Here is a 16055-nt window from a genome sequence, read left to right as displayed (position 1 = left end):
ACACACAAATACGTGGTATATCTCTGAGTTCAATGAAATTATCAAACTTAAATCAAGCCCATCCCATCCCCAGCATAGTAAATGCAAATTGTACAATCGATCAGGAAGCTGTACAATCAATTCAAGCTCATTACTAACAGCTGAGCTCATCAGCAAGACCACCAGTCACTGATGGTTCAGCAATTAATTGGATCTCTCTGGTTGATCCAATTACACCATTAAGAAATAACCAGACCAACTATTTGACAGTCTGGTTATTCCAGTTGTCTTAATGACTGAATTGGACTGGGTTGCCCAGTGACCCCAGCAATTGCTTCATGATTGGCCTGCAGGTGATTAAGACAGCCAGTCATCCCTGGCCAGTGTAATCTCACTAATAAAGTGGAGCTGTCTCTTCATATGCTGCAGAAGCACTAACAGGATTGTTTTCACTATAAGCTGTGGCCCCGTCTGACACAAGGACATTTTCTGACAATTACACTGCCGTATGTGCATTTGACCAGCTGCCCAGCGCTTGGAACAAGTCTACCACCTTGGTATGGGAACGGCAGAGTGACTGAAGATGCAAATCCGATTAAGGAAATTGTAGTTGGAAACCAGGCATGTTGATCAATAGTTGGAAACTTTTATGAACATCGTGATGACTGCTATTTAATGTAAATCTCTTTATTTTTCCTGCTTCCAAAAGAAATAAATGACCACTTTTTTCATTGGTTGACATGTTTGATCAAAGCATAAAACAACACTGGAGAAGCAGTGCTTTTAAAAGCAATCTAGTCATGCTCGGACTATAAAACCTTAATTACAACCCTAGATTTTCCTGGCAGATGTGTCTGTTAAATGAAGCTCTTCTCTGTTCAGCATATATGGGCCTTGGTTTGCAAATATGATTTACTTCCCAGAGACGTGAACACACACCCAAACACGTGCACGCGTTTCATGGAGAGCTCAGCTGCTGTTATCTTACACTTTCCTCTCTCTCTAGTCAGCTCTATTTGCAGAGGGCAGATTTTAAAGCAGTCATTAGAGATATTTTATAGTTCACATTTGCTTTGTCATTAGCAGTACTCTTTCAAATATTTATCCATGTTGTTTCTAAATAAACAACAAGCAAACATTTATGAGTCACTTGCGAATATATTTAGGAGAAAAGTGACTGTCTGTGGGTCATAAGCCATTCTCACTATAATAGATTTTAACTCAGCATTTTACTTGAGGGTGTGAGAGTGGAAACTACCATGCTGATGGGAGCATCATAGAACAGAAATTAGTGTAATTTAGCATGTACATTGTCATGAGAGCAGGCACTCCCCTCTTCTCCCTCGAGCTCCTGGATCTTCTGGGTTCTTTCCTACTTTACAACCCTCTTCTCATCTCTAAAATCTCCTCTCCTTCCCTTACTGAAAACCCCATAAAATATTGATGTGTGCTAAGTCGTTTATTTGTATCTGACTCTTTGCAACCCCATGGACCATAGCCCACCAGGCTCCTCTGTCCGTGGGGTTCTCCAGGCAGGAGTTCTGGAGTGGGTTGCCATGCCCTCCTCCAGGAGGTCTTCCTGACCCAGGAATCAAATCTGTGCTTCTTACGTCTCCTGCATTGGCAGAAGGGTTCTTTGCCACTAGCAAAGCTGGGAAGCCCCAAAATATTGATGGGTAATATTTAAATATCTATCTATATAATCTATTTAACTATATAAATACTAAGGAATTTATCTAATCACTTTGTATTAAGTGATTAATACTGCTACTGCTACTGCTGCTAAGTCGCTTCAGTCATGTCCGAGTCTGTGCAACCCCAGAGACGACAGCCCATCAGGCTCCCCCGTCCCTGGGATTCCCCAGGCAAGAACACTGGAGTGGGTTGCCATTTCCTTCTCCAAGTGATTAATACTAAATCTATACAAATACAAAGTGACAATCAACTAAGCAAAAGTAAATTTCTTTCAATCATGGTATCAGTTTAATAAAGTGAAGACTTATTTTTCAATGCAAAAGTAAAAACTTACTTTTTTTTCCCCAATCAGTTCTGTTATCTGGAAAATGTACTAAAAGACAGTGGTTAATGGTATAGCAACTTACAGTTCCATCCCTGTATTTTATAAATTTTTACAAATTTTTTTATAAATTTTTTATAAATTTTATAACTTTTTGCTAATGAATATAACTTCAGTTATGACTTCAAGGATCATGCATTTGATTATAACTTTTCCATAAATTATCCATGCAGGAATTAAAGGAAAATCTAATATTTAAACAGAAGTTTAGAATACATCAAACATCATTTGGCTTAGAGAACATTAGTATAGTTTATATTAATACATTAGAAACTCATCAAATTGTGTATCTCATCAAACTGTAGATCTGTTGTCTGATAATGTACATGTCATAAAGATGCAGGGACAGACTCAAGGATTCAAAGTGGATTATTTTCCCTAGCTGGATCTTGATTTAATCTGTATCATTATCTTGGCCAACTGACTTGACCTACCGATTTCTAATTTCCTGATTCTTCAGGTTCATTCTGACGTTTTTGATGATTAATAAGGCTACTCATTTTGCAATGCTTCTTAACTAAAAGTAACAAAGCAATCAAACAATAATTATTTGCCAGAATTTCAATGTGCTTCACATGCTTCCTTCTCACATCTTAGACCTCATGCTCGAAACACTGTACAGCTCATGTTCTGAAATCACATTGAAAGATGCAGCGCTATAACATAATGCAATTTTTACGACTTTTCATATGTATGCGTACATGTAAGTATGCACAATTCATTTCAATAAGGACACTGCAAATTAGTATTTTCAAATGGCCAGTCTGAATTTCATTTAATGTAAATGTGTCAGAGTAAGAAATCTCTTACTAGCACCTAATATACTGTCTTATCTTCAAAATTAAATTAAAAAATATACATCGTAAATAGAAACTAATTACAACCAAAGAATTTGCCAAATGTCATGGGGGATGTACTAATAGACTAAAGGAGGAGAATTGCTGGGTATTTAAAAACTATCTTTTTTAAAAAAATTAACTGGAGGCTAATTACAATATTGTAGTGGTTTTTGCCATACACTCACATGAATCAGCCACGGGTGTTCATTTTTTTTTTTTCAGCAAAGTGCTTTTATTTTTTTTTTTAATTTTTATTTTTACTTTATTTTACTTTACAATACTGTATTGGTTTTGCCATACATTGACATGGATCCACCACAGGTGTACATGAGTTCCCAAACATGAACCCCCCTCCCACCTCCCTCCCCATAATATCTCTCTGGGTCATCCCCATGCACCAGCCCAAGTATCCTGTATCCTACATCGAATATAGACTGGCGATTCGTTTCTTACATGATAGTATACACGTTTCAATGCCATCCTCCCAAATCATCCCACCCTCTCCCTCTCCCTCAGAGTCCAAAAGTCTGCTCTACACATCTGTGTCTCTTTTGCTGTCTCGCATACAGGGTCATCATTGCCATCTTTCTAAATTCCATATATATGTGTTAGTATACTGTATTGGTGTTTTTCTTTCTGGCTTACTTCAGTCTGTATAATCAGCTCCAGTTTCATCCATCTCATTAGAACTGATTCAAATGTATTCTTTTTAATGGCTGAGTAATACTCCATTGTGTATATGTACCACAGCTTTCTTATCCATTCATCTGTTGAAAAACTATCTTTTCAATAACAGAATAAATGAAGGCATATTTTAAAATAATTTATACAAGTGATATAATATTGCTGCTGCTAAGTCGTTTCAGTCATGTCCGACTCCGTGCGACCCCATAAACAGCAGCCCACCAGGCTTCCCCGTCCCTGGGATTCTCCAGGCAAGAACACTGGAGTGGGTTGCCATTTCCTTCTCCAATGCATGAAAGTGAAACGTGAAAGTGAAGTTGCTCAGTCGTGTCCGACTCCTAGTGACCCCATGGACTGCAGCCCACCAGGCTCCTCCATCCATGGAATTTTCCAGGCAAGAGTACTGGAGTGGGGTACCATTGATATAATATTGGGTTGGCCCAAAAGTTTATCTGGGCTATTCCATAACATCTTATAGAAAAACCCACACAAACTTTTTGGCCAACCCAATACGTACAAGTTAATGCTACAAAGATAAGTAAATGATGCTTTAAAGAAATAAACATACAAAAGAATTTATAAAGGAGAAAAATTGGGATTTGATTAAAATTAAGGACTTGTGTTCATTAAAACACATCATTAAGAGACTACAAAGGCAAGCCACAGAGGAGATGATATTCGCAATATGACAAAAAATTTGTGTCCAAGAGTATATTAAGAAGCCCCTCAGATTAGCAGGAAAAAAAAAATAGATAATCCACTTCTGTAAAACAGTAAAAAGGCTAGAATACATACTTCACAAAAGAAGATATTCAAATAGCCAGTGAGCTTATAAAGAGATGCTTATTAAATGCAAATTAAACCACAGTGAGATATTCCTGGAACAAAATGGTTAATGATAATAATAATATCAGTTGGGAAAGATGTGGAGCAAATTGAGCTTTCATACTCTGCATATGAGAGTAGAAACTGGTGTAGCCACTCTTGCAAAGGTTTTAGGCAACCTATCACTAAAGCCAAAAATATAATTTCCTAGGACCCAATAATTCCACTCTTGATACATATCAAACAAAAATGATGAATACTTATGTACACCAAAAGACATGTAGAATAATATTCTGAGAAGTGTTATTTTAAAAAGCTCAATTGGAAACAACTCAAATGTACATCAAAATGGGTAAAAACAAAACAAAATCCAACTCATGTTATAACTATATAATGGAATATTCCTCAACAATGACAAGAAAGCAACTATCAAAACAGGCAACAACATAGAAAAATCTAGTGGGAAAAAAAAAAAGAAAAAAAAGAAAACATTACTTCAGCAAGAGAAAAAAACGAAAGTGAAAGTTGCTCAGTCATGTCCGACTCTTTGCAACCCCATGGACCTAACCTGCCAGGCTCCTCTGTCCACGGGATTCTCCAGGCACGAATGCTAGAGTGGGTAGCTGTTCCATTCTGCAGGGGATCTTCCCAATCCAGGAATCGAGCCAAGGTCTCCTGCGTAGCAGGTCGATTCTTTACCATCTGAGCCACCAGGGAACCAGGCACAAAAGAACAAATACTATATGACTCTATTTATATGAGCAGGCAAAGCAAGTCGGCAGGGACAGAGATTGAAGAGTGGAACAGGAGGGATGGCTACACTGGGAGGGAGTACAAGAGATGTTTCTGGAGTATTAGTATTGCTATTATCTTGACTGAGTGGTGGGTATAGGGTATTTTTGCAAAAAGCCATCAAGCTGTGCCCTTAAGATGCCCGTAATTTATAGAATGTATGTCACATTATTTGTTTAGAAAAATATACTATATATGTGTGTGTGTGTACCTGGGAAGACATATTATGATATAAAAGTTGTGTTTAAGAAGGTAGGAGGGTTTTTGTTTGTTTTGTTTTCGGCTGTGCTGTGCAGCGTGTAGGATCTTAGTTCCCTGACCAGGGATCGAACCTGCACCTCCTGCAAAGGAAGCGCAGGGTCTTAATCACTGGGCCACCAGGAAAGGTAGGACATTTGGTGTTTCAGCTTTGCAACAATCACAGCTGTATCTCACATTCCCCATCGAGTAAATGCATGAGCTAAACGAGATATTTTCCAAGGAAACTTCTCATTCTAAATGTCAGTGATTCTATAATTAGGCCAGCTTAGTATTTTGGCTTATGTGTGGGCAACATATGTGTGTGCTAAGTCAATTCAGTTGTGTCTGACTCTTCATGACCCATGGAATGTAGACTGCCAGGGTCCTCTGTCCATGGGATTCTCTGGGCAATAATACTGGAGTGGGTTGCTATTTCCTCCTCCAGGGGATCTTCTGAACCCAGGGATCGAACCTGCACCTCTTATGCCTCTTGCATTGGCAGGCAGGTTCTTTACCACTAGCACCACCTATTATGGGCAATAATCCAGTGCAAATCCGTTTACTTCTGTAATGGACATCATGTGGTCTAAATCTGGAGTCTATGAGGGAAGATACTTGTTCATGTAGATGTCTCAACACAATGTTCAGATCGGAGAGTAAATTGCCAAATCTACTGAGAGATGACTTCTAACTAGGAAAGTGGATGTCATGAAACTTCCTTATCTACCTTGCTCAGATAAAGCAAAGAAAAGCCAATACTATTAGCTTCTAAGGTTGTATTTTGCTAATTACAAATCAGTGCAAAATGTATTCTCTATAAATACCAGAACTTTCCTATAAAATATTTTCACTCATCTTACTGAATTTTTAATACAAATATGTAAAACAAATTTATATATAAATAATGCATAAATTTATGTATTAATATACAGAGTACATATTAATATAGATGTTAACACACATGTTTAATAGATACATGTATAATAGAGGTATAGTACATCTAATAGCATTCGTTTCTCACTGCTGGACTCTTTTCAACTAAATTAGCAAGAGTGAGTTAGCAATGGCAAGAACATATGACTGCTTTGCACAAGATGCATGCCAGTTGTTCTGTTTGGTGGCAAGAGTCTCCGGGGTTTCACCATGAGATGTGAGCAGCGGTAGCCTTGTCCTAGTGCTGAGCACAGTGCATTTAGGCAGCTTTGGGCTGTGAGGTCTAAACAGAGGGATTTTTTTTTTTCATGTTGGTATAACATGAATATGAATTACCAGATCTACAGTAGAAAAGCTCAAGTAAGTTTGTAGGGAGAGACAGAGATAATGGAAAGAAACAAAGCATGATTTTAAAAAATGTTTAAAAAGCAGTCCTCCTGGGAGGTCTGTTATAAGCAAAACTTTGCAGGTAAAAAAGATGGCAGTGAACACATTTAAGAAAATACATGTTAAAGCCCATTTTTAAAGGGTTTATCTTTAGTTCTAAAAGGCCATTGAGAACAGGTAAAGATTTAGTATAAAACAGGCAATTGGATTTTAGTTGGAGGCATATCCTTCTTCTTAAAATATTTCAACATATGTCTTGAAAACCAGAAGTGAGGTGGAAGGGTGGGTGGTGCAGGTATTTTAGCTTCACGCAGAAAGCACAAGGTCTGTCTTCTCTGGAGGTGTGGGAACATGGTATTGATATCACAGTACTATGCTTGAAGCCCAGAGAATTGGTGTTTGAACCCCTGCTCCCCCAATTACTAGTTGTATGACCTTTAACTACATTTGCCCAGCAAATGTTTGCTGAACAGATGCACAGTGCCAGCTGCTGGGAATATATAACTGAGAAAAGCCACAGTCCCTGACTTCCCAGTGGGAGGAACAGACAAGTTAACAGTTACTTTCATTAGAGCGCGGTCAGTGCCGTGCTGGGGTCTATTAGCACAGGGCACTTGCTCCAGGGACAAAGCAGCAGGATCCTAAAGGCAGTCTTGAGAGGAAGGCGTGGAAAAAAACCAGAGAGGATGGGACAAAACGTGCAATTTGAGTCCTGAAGGATGAGCAGGGATTCATGAAGAAAAATGAGAGAGAGAGGAGACTTACAGGTCAAATATCCTTGAGGAAAAAGAAAGAATAGTTCTTTGGGGGAGGACACATTGTTCAGGAGTTAATTAGCATGGGAAGCATACAGTGATAAGTAACTCAGGAGAGGTGGGTAGGGACAGGCCAAACCATGTGCAGGATGCTCTGAAGCTTTATTCTGATATCAATGGGGAACATTAGGGAGAAAACAGCCCAACTGAAACTGCAATTTTCAAAAATTCATTGCAACTCCATAGGATGGAATGGAAGGGCTGGTGTTGGCAAGAATACAGGCAGAGAGATTTATTAGGAGGGTGTGGCAGTGATTCAGTGGTGGCCTAACCTAAAGATGCTGGCGTTGGGGAGGGAGAGGTGAATGGAGATTTGAGAGGCATTGGAGAAGGAAATGGCAACTCATTCCAGTGTTCTTGCCTGGAGAATCCCAGGGACATTGGAGCCTGATGGGCTGTCATCTATGGGGTCGCACAGGGTCGGACACGACTGAAGCGACTTAGCAGCAGCAGCAGCAGGGAAGAGGAATGAACAGAATTTTTTAAATTAATTAATTTATTTTCATTGGAGACTAATTACAATATTGTGGTGGTTTTTGCCATACACTGACATGAATCAGCCATGGGTGTACATGTGTTCCCCTTCCCGAACCCCCTCCTCCCACCCCCCCCATCCCATCCCTGAGGGTCGTCCCGGTGCACCAGCTTTGAGTGTCTTGTTTCACACATCGAACTTGGACTGATCATCTATTTCACGTATAATATACATGTTTCAATGCTAGTCTCTCAAATCATCCCACACTTGCCTTCTCCTACAGAGTCCAAAAGTCTGTTCTTTATATCTGTGTCTCTTTTGCTGTCTCACGTACAGGGTCGTTGCTACCATCTTTCTAAGGAATGAACAGAATTTGAATAGACACAGGCCATGGGGAAGAACGGGGCTCCCCTGGTGGCTCAGTGGTAAAGAATGCGCCTGCCAACCAGGAGATGTGGGTTCGATCCCTTGGTCAGGAAGATCCCCAAGAGAAGGAAATGACAACCCACTCCAGTACTCTTGCCTGGGGAATCCCATGGACAGAGGAACCTGGGGGGCTACAATCCATGGGGCTGCAAAGAGCAGGACACAATTTGGCAACTACACAGCAGCACAGCATGGGGAAGAGCCGGGTATCAGAAGGAAGGGTTAGGTTTTTAGCTTGCATACTCATTAGACACCATCTGAAATGGAATAACACGAGCCCCAGGAAAAGTAGCACTTTTTCCTGCCACAAACACCAAATGGTATCACTTACATGTGGCATCTACGATACAACACAGATGAATTCATCTATGAAAGAGAAACACACTGACAGGCATAGAGGACAGACTTGTGCAGTCAGTGGGGGCAGGGAGTGGGGGGAGCTGGGCTGCAAGGTCGGGATTAGTAGGTGCAAACTATTCCACAGAGAATGGCTAAACAATAGGGTTCCACTGTATATCACAGGGGACTGTATTCAACATCCTGTGATAACCACAATGGAAAGCACTATGAAAAATAATGCATACATATATGTATAACTTTGCTCTATCAAAGTGAAATGAACCACTTTGCTCTACACCAGAAATTAATACCTTGAAAATCAGCTATACTTCAATAAAATAAATACAACAAAGAAAATAAATCTGTTTCTTTGCTTTGACTAAAAGAGCATTGAATACTTGAAGTACACTCTCACCAGCTGCCTTTCGCTATCGGAGTTTTAAATGCTTCTGCCTATTTTCAAAACATTCTCCCAGTCTTTTATAGGTTAAAGTCCTCTGTCTCCAGCAAGACCATTAAGGAAGGCATAGAACAGGCTTTAGTACATAGTAACAAATCAAGCACCAACTCATAACAGTTCTTTAATAAGAAGTGTGAATGAAGCCCACACATGTGAGAAGAACTTTGGGAATTTACAAACGCTCAGCCTCTCAGTGAGCTGAACGAGACAGGGTGATGAGCATCGTTTTCCGAGACTGGACAAGCATGTATTGAATACCCACTGGCGGGAAACATGGCACCTCGTTTAAGTCATTAGGCAAAGTTCCCACCATCAGAGTTTATCAATTTATCACTATCAGAGTTTTAAATGCTTTTACCTATTTTCACAAAATCCTCCCAGTCTTTTATAGGTTAAAGTCCTCTGTCTCAAGCAAGACCATAAGGACAGCATAAAACAGGGATCTCAGCATATCCTTTCTTTGCTTTGGGGTTTACTATCCTAATATCTAGGACAAACTAGAGCCAATGAAAGTTCACTGTCCAGGACTGAACTGATCAGAGGGTTTAGATCATGCTATCAGAGTATCAGACGTTAGCCTGCCTGTCAAATATTAGAGGAGTAGAAGGAAGAAGGTGTTGGGATTCTCAAGGTCTTCTTGATAGGATAAGGTCTACAATTATATAACTCTGTCTGTATCTAGCAAGAGGTGCCTGGTTGGCTATAGTCCATGGGGTCGCAAAAGAGTTGAACACGACTTAGCAACTAAACAACAGTTAACCTTAGCTTAGTGGTGGCAATGTGCATATTTCTATGGCTTATAGATAATGAAAACATGAAATTTCTTGTAAACTAGAAAAAGATGAGAGTTTGAAGCCTATGCCATTTGAGGAGAGGACGAAGTTTCAGGTTTGCCAGAATAAGTCAGTTGTAATAGTCTGGTTCACATAAATTAGCGGGAAAGCATGGTTCCAGTACAATCTTGTGGTCCAGTGTTGACCTAGTACACAAAAGCCACTACGGGTCACTTCTGGAGCACAGGACACTTACAAGAGATATTGTCTGCTAAGTGGGACAAGAAGCTGAATTATCTACCAGATAATTTACATCAATTCATTGATCTGCCTACCATGAACTCTCTCCATATTACTTTAGGTAGGCCTATGAGTAAAGTACTATGGGCCAAATAGGGTCCTTATTATTCTTCTAATGTATGTATATGTATGTGTGGCAGAGATCAGGGAGGGAAAAGGGCTTTTCTATGAATAATGGTTAAATAATGCCAGCATGGCCTACTAATAGCCCCTCAATCATTCGTGGTTCCAATTCACCAATTACTGACTCAGTCTTCAGATTTAAAAGCTTTGCAATCCAATATCAACATGATGGAAAAAAACAAACTTTGTTGGCGTCTAGCTCATGAATGACAACAGACTGATTGAGGGAAGAAACGTAAGTTACATATTTTGACTAAAAGTCTAAAGTCAGACTTGTATGATTTCGACACGATGCAGATCACTGAGGCAAAGAGTTCTTCAGGAAATCTCTGCCTCAATTATCTTGAATAACAAAATTTCAAGGTAGTGCATTATCCATACAATTTTCAAACATTTCACTTTACAATGAAAAGGAAGACATAACTCAAGTAGAACTGTTTCCTACTTTTTTCTTTTTCTTTTTTTTTTCACCACTCTCACATTTGTTTTCTACCCAAAGGAGGCTGAGACTGAGTAAAAGGAGGCATCTTACAATATCATATGAACACCAGCTGTTGCATATAGGTCTGAAGTGCTATTTCATTTTAGACTATATATTTTAAAAAGAACTATTGTTTAACCATTAAAAAAAAAAAAAAAACCCTGCTGAAATATGCTGCAAGTTTTAGCCTTGGGGAAAATAACCAAGTGAAAACCCATTGAGTTCTTTATCCTCTAAACTTTAAGATGCTTTAGAGAGGTGTTCATAAAATCAGTTATGTGCATTTTACCCAACTTGGATGGGCTCTCACTTTGCTATACTGAGTGATAAAATCTTTCCTCTCTCATATTCACATTCCTCAAGAAATGAGTCAATGCATACTCAGCTTCCATGACCAACAAATTGGAAGCCAAATTCTTCTCATCTGAAAGGGAGAAAGGTATCCAGAGTAACTAGTTTTATGAGCTGCACCTCTGTGATAAATTATTCCCAGATGCTGATGTGGATAAAAATACCCTTCTTTCCTCTGAATACCTGTGTAAGCAGGTAGATTTCAAACAGATGGCTTTAAGTACCACCTATCCTGCCATTGCTCTAAAGCTGGGTAAAGACCTTTCCACTGCCAAGGGCATAAACATCACACTTCATCTGATAAAACATTATCTAAACATGGACTTTGTGTAGGAATTATGCTAAGGCATAAGCTTTCTATTCATAGGGTGGTCTACATTCAAAAAATACTTATGAAACACATACCTGTGATGGGTATTGACTAACGCAAGGAAAATTCATGGCCTGGGTAAAAGCAACACCATTAAAAACTGGTTAATAACTCTTAAATATAGGAGCTGCTATAGTTCCAGTGATTGGAATCCAAAGAAAAACCACTATGAGCAGAAATAGTGGTTGTCTTAGTTCGGGTTCTAAAGGAACTGAGTCTAAGACTAGAATATGAGTTCAAGCAGTTTGTTTCAGAGGTGATCCCAGGAGGCATGGAAAGAGTAGTGAAGTGATACACGAGAGGAAGGCAGTTAAATGAAGAATGAGCTGTTGTCAAGCCAACTACCAAAATGGACCACGGGAGTTTAATGCTGCAGGGAAATTTTAAGAAGTGATGCCTAGGAGCACAGGAGCTAGGGTATTTATAGACTGGAGAATCATTGACGGAAGGCAAGCTTCCAATGGGATCTACTCCTGGGAAAGAATATTTCCACTGTTATGGGAAAACCCCTCAGGCACAGAATTACAGGTAGTAGCACTTGGAAATTTGTTGGAGCACAGTGAAATGTTAAGGTCCAAGGAATGTAAACAGAGAACAGGCAACATCCCCTGCAATGGCAAGATTTTATCCCCTTGGAACTTCCCTTTTTATGACCATTCTCTCTTCTTCCTTCATTTCTGTCCTCATCTAACTTGATTAGGGACATCAGGGCAGAGAAATCAACCTGTCTCTTAGTTGTTATTTTCCCCTTGAGAAAATTCTTTCACCTACTTGGCAATTTTATTTAAAAATTTATTTCTGCAAGCAACCTGAATATGGAAAGACAAAAAAGATTTCTTAAGAAAAACAATAGTATGGAAACCAAGTTATTTTACATGGTTGTAAATTACATGGGCTATTTAATTTCCTTCCTATATATACACACATCAAACTGGCATTTCTAAAACATATCTGACACTCAGGATGGTTTAATATTCAAGGTTTGATAATATAATCAATTATCTTCTGTTTTCATCATCTCCCAAGGAACAAAACATTCTTCAGTCTATGCCTCCCTAGGTCAAAGGTTTCGCATAAGAAATCAATTGACTGGTAGACTTAATGTGATTCTACAGGGCTTTTTCCTTTTATACAAGCAGTCATCATTTAAGACCAGTGAGATGATTAAGAAGAAAAAGCAATAACAGGAATCCAAATTGGAAAAAAGAAGCAAAACAATTGCTGTTTGCAGATGACACGATACTACATATATGTGTGTGTGTGTGTGTGTGTGTGTGCATGTGTGTATATGTATGTGTGTGTGTATATATATATAAATCCTGAAGATGCTACCAGAAAACTACTAGAGCTTATCAATTCACAGAAATCTCTTGCATTCCTATACACTGACAACAAAAAATCAAAGAGAGATTAAAGAAACAATCCTATTTACTATCACATTAAAAAGAATAAAAATACCTAGGAATAAACCCACTGAGGGAGACAGAAGACCTGTACTCAGAAAACTATAAAATACTGATTCAAGAAAATAAAAGATGACACGAATAGATGGAGAGTTATACCCTTTTCTTTGATTAGAAGAGTATTGTGAAGATGGCTATTCTGCCCAAAGCAATCTACAGATTCAGTGCCATCCCTATCAAATTACCAATGGCATTTTTCATAGAACTAGAACAAAAAATTTTACAATTTGTATGGAAACACCACAAATAGCCAAAGCATATTGAGAAAGAAAAACGGAGCTGGAAGAATTAAGCTTCTTGGCTTCAGGCTATACTACAAAGCTACAGTCATCAAAACAGTATGATATTGGCATAAAAAACAAATGCATAGATTGATGAAACTGGATACAAAGTCCAGAGATAAACCCACACACTTACGGTCATCTAATCTATGACAAAAGAAGCAAGAATACACAATGGAGTAAACACAGTCTCTTTGATAAGTGGTGTTGGGAAAACTGGACAACTGCATGCAAAAGAATTCACAAAAATGAACTCAAAATCGACTAAAGGCCTAAATGTAAGGCCAGATACTATAAAATTTGTACAGGAAAACATAGGCATGACACTCTCTGACATAAATCACAGCAAGACATGTTTTAGATCCACCTCCTAGAGTAATAAAAATAAAAACACACACAAATGAGACCAAATGAAACTTAAAAGATTTTGCACAGCTAAGGAAACCATAAACAAAACAGAAAACAACTCTTGGAATAAAAGAAAATATTTGTAAACACAGCAAGGGACATAAGATTAATCTCCAAAATATACAAATAGTCCATGCAGCTCAAGATAAAAAATAAACAACCCAATCAAAAAAATGGGCAAAAGATCTAAATAGACACTTTTCCAAAGAAGACATACAGATCGATAAAGAGCATATAAAAAAAGATGCTCAACATCGCTAATTATTAGAGAAACGCAAATCAAAACTACAATGAAACACTCACACTGGTTGAAATGGCCATCATTAAACAATCTACAAACAATAAAGGCTGAAGAGGGTGTGGAGAAAAGGGAACACTCCTATATTGTTGGTGGGAATGCAAACTGGTACAGTCAGTATGGTGAACAGTATGCCGCTGCTACTAAGTTGCTTCAGTCGTGTCCGACTGCGCGATCCCATAGATGGCAGCCCACCAGGCTTCCCCATCCCTGGGATTCTCCAGGCAAGAACACTGGAGTGGGTTGCCATTGCCTTCTCCAGGAGAACAGTATGGAGGTTCCTTAAAAAAAACTGGAAATAGAGCTACCATATGATCCAGTATAGGGTCCCATTCCTAGTCAGATTTATGAAGAAAATCATACATGCACCCAATGTTCACTGTAGCACTATTTATTAATACCATAGCCAGGACCTGGAAGCAACCTAAATGTCCATCAACAAAGGAACGGCTACATGTATAAAATGAATATTACTCAACCATAAAAAAGAACAAAATGATGTCATTTGTAGCAATAGGGATTGACTTAGAGATCTGGATACTGAGTGAAGTAAGTCAGAGAGAGAAAGACAAATATAGGCCACTTACATAAGAAATCTAAAAAAGGCCACAAATGAATGTATCTACAAAACGTATATAGAATTACAGATGCAAAAAATAAACTTGTTGTTACTGAGAGGTAAGGGAGTAAGGATAAACTGGGAGCTTGGGACTGACACATACACACTACTATATATAAAGCAGATATCTAATGAGGACTTACCCGATAGCACAGGAAAGTATTCAATACTCTGTAATGGCCTATTTGAGAAAAGAATCTAAAAAAGAGTGGGTATGACAGATTCATTTTGCTGTACATCTGAAACTAACACAACGAAAGTAGCAGACGTTATAGGAGAGAGATGGGGTAGTTACACCCTTTTAGAAATGTCTAATGACTTAGAGTTGTTACAGTTCAAGGGGGTTTCTGCAAATTTGATTTAGTTTGTGCTTCTCTAAGTATGTGCTAATTGATTAAGGGAATATGTTCCACACTGTTATAATAAAGACATGGAAAATTAATAAAATGTATAGAAAAATAGAGCTTTCTGAAATAAGTGGAAAAGATGTTAACCTTACAAAATCTGAGAGGCTTTGAGATACTTCTGGGGAATCTGAAGTTGTTAACATTCCAATTAAGTATATCAAGCATCATCATTATTCATATATCATTTCTCCATTTTGTTTTCAATCTCTGTCACAATAATCAGAACCAAATTCCAAGGCTCTTTTGTTTCAGCCTGTTGTAAACAGTGCAACTCCAGGAGACAACTTATATGATGGTGAACAACTAAGGCACTCTGCCCTTTCAACACTAGAGAAACGAAAGCAAAGGAAACAACTTTTCTTAGCCCGGTCGAGAATTCTGACCACCAAGACTTGGTTTCTATTGCAGAAGACTAATCTCTGAAAAATGGACAGCTATTTTAGAATTGATTATTCCCATAAGAATGTAGCCTTTTCAGGTGACTCTTTGGATTAAAAAAAAAAAAAATCCTGTGTCTTAGGAATTTGTTTGGTTTCTCTTTTCTATACCAAGTCAGGAAACCACATATATGTGTGTATGTGTGTGTGTATATATATATATGGCTTAAGAATATATATATACACACACACAAACACATGTACATACACATACATATATATGTATATGCAGACAGACAGACAGACATACACACACATGCACTATCCACATCTCCAAAAGGTCTCTTCCCCAGCCTTCTTTACTGTCAAGGTGATATTTTTCCACAGTGGAAAGCTCTGGAGCATGTCAGTTTATCGTGCATGTCCATCCTCAATATTAATTCAAAGTAACTATTATGGAGGGTCAATGGGGCATGAGCTCTTCTCACACTTTGTGTGATGGCGCAGAATAATCTAGACAGCCTCAAATATCA

The 16055-nt window shown here is 38.5% G+C and overlaps 1 protein-coding gene across 1 annotated transcript in view; it reads right to left on the bottom strand.

Annotated features, from left to right (window-relative positions):
• MACROD2 (mono-ADP ribosylhydrolase 2) overlaps positions 1–16055 on the bottom strand; it is a 2293708-nt gene that overhangs the window by 275725 nt on the left and 2001928 nt on the right. The window lies entirely within an intron of this gene.

The sequence above is a fragment of the Budorcas taxicolor genome, chromosome 13 (genome assembly GCF_023091745.1).
Source record: "Budorcas taxicolor isolate Tak-1 chromosome 13, Takin1.1, whole genome shotgun sequence".
Lineage (NCBI taxonomy): Eukaryota > Metazoa > Chordata > Mammalia > Artiodactyla > Bovidae > Budorcas > Budorcas taxicolor.
The sequence above is the reverse complement of the archived record's forward strand: the minus strand, read 5'-3'. Positions and strand labels throughout refer to the sequence as shown.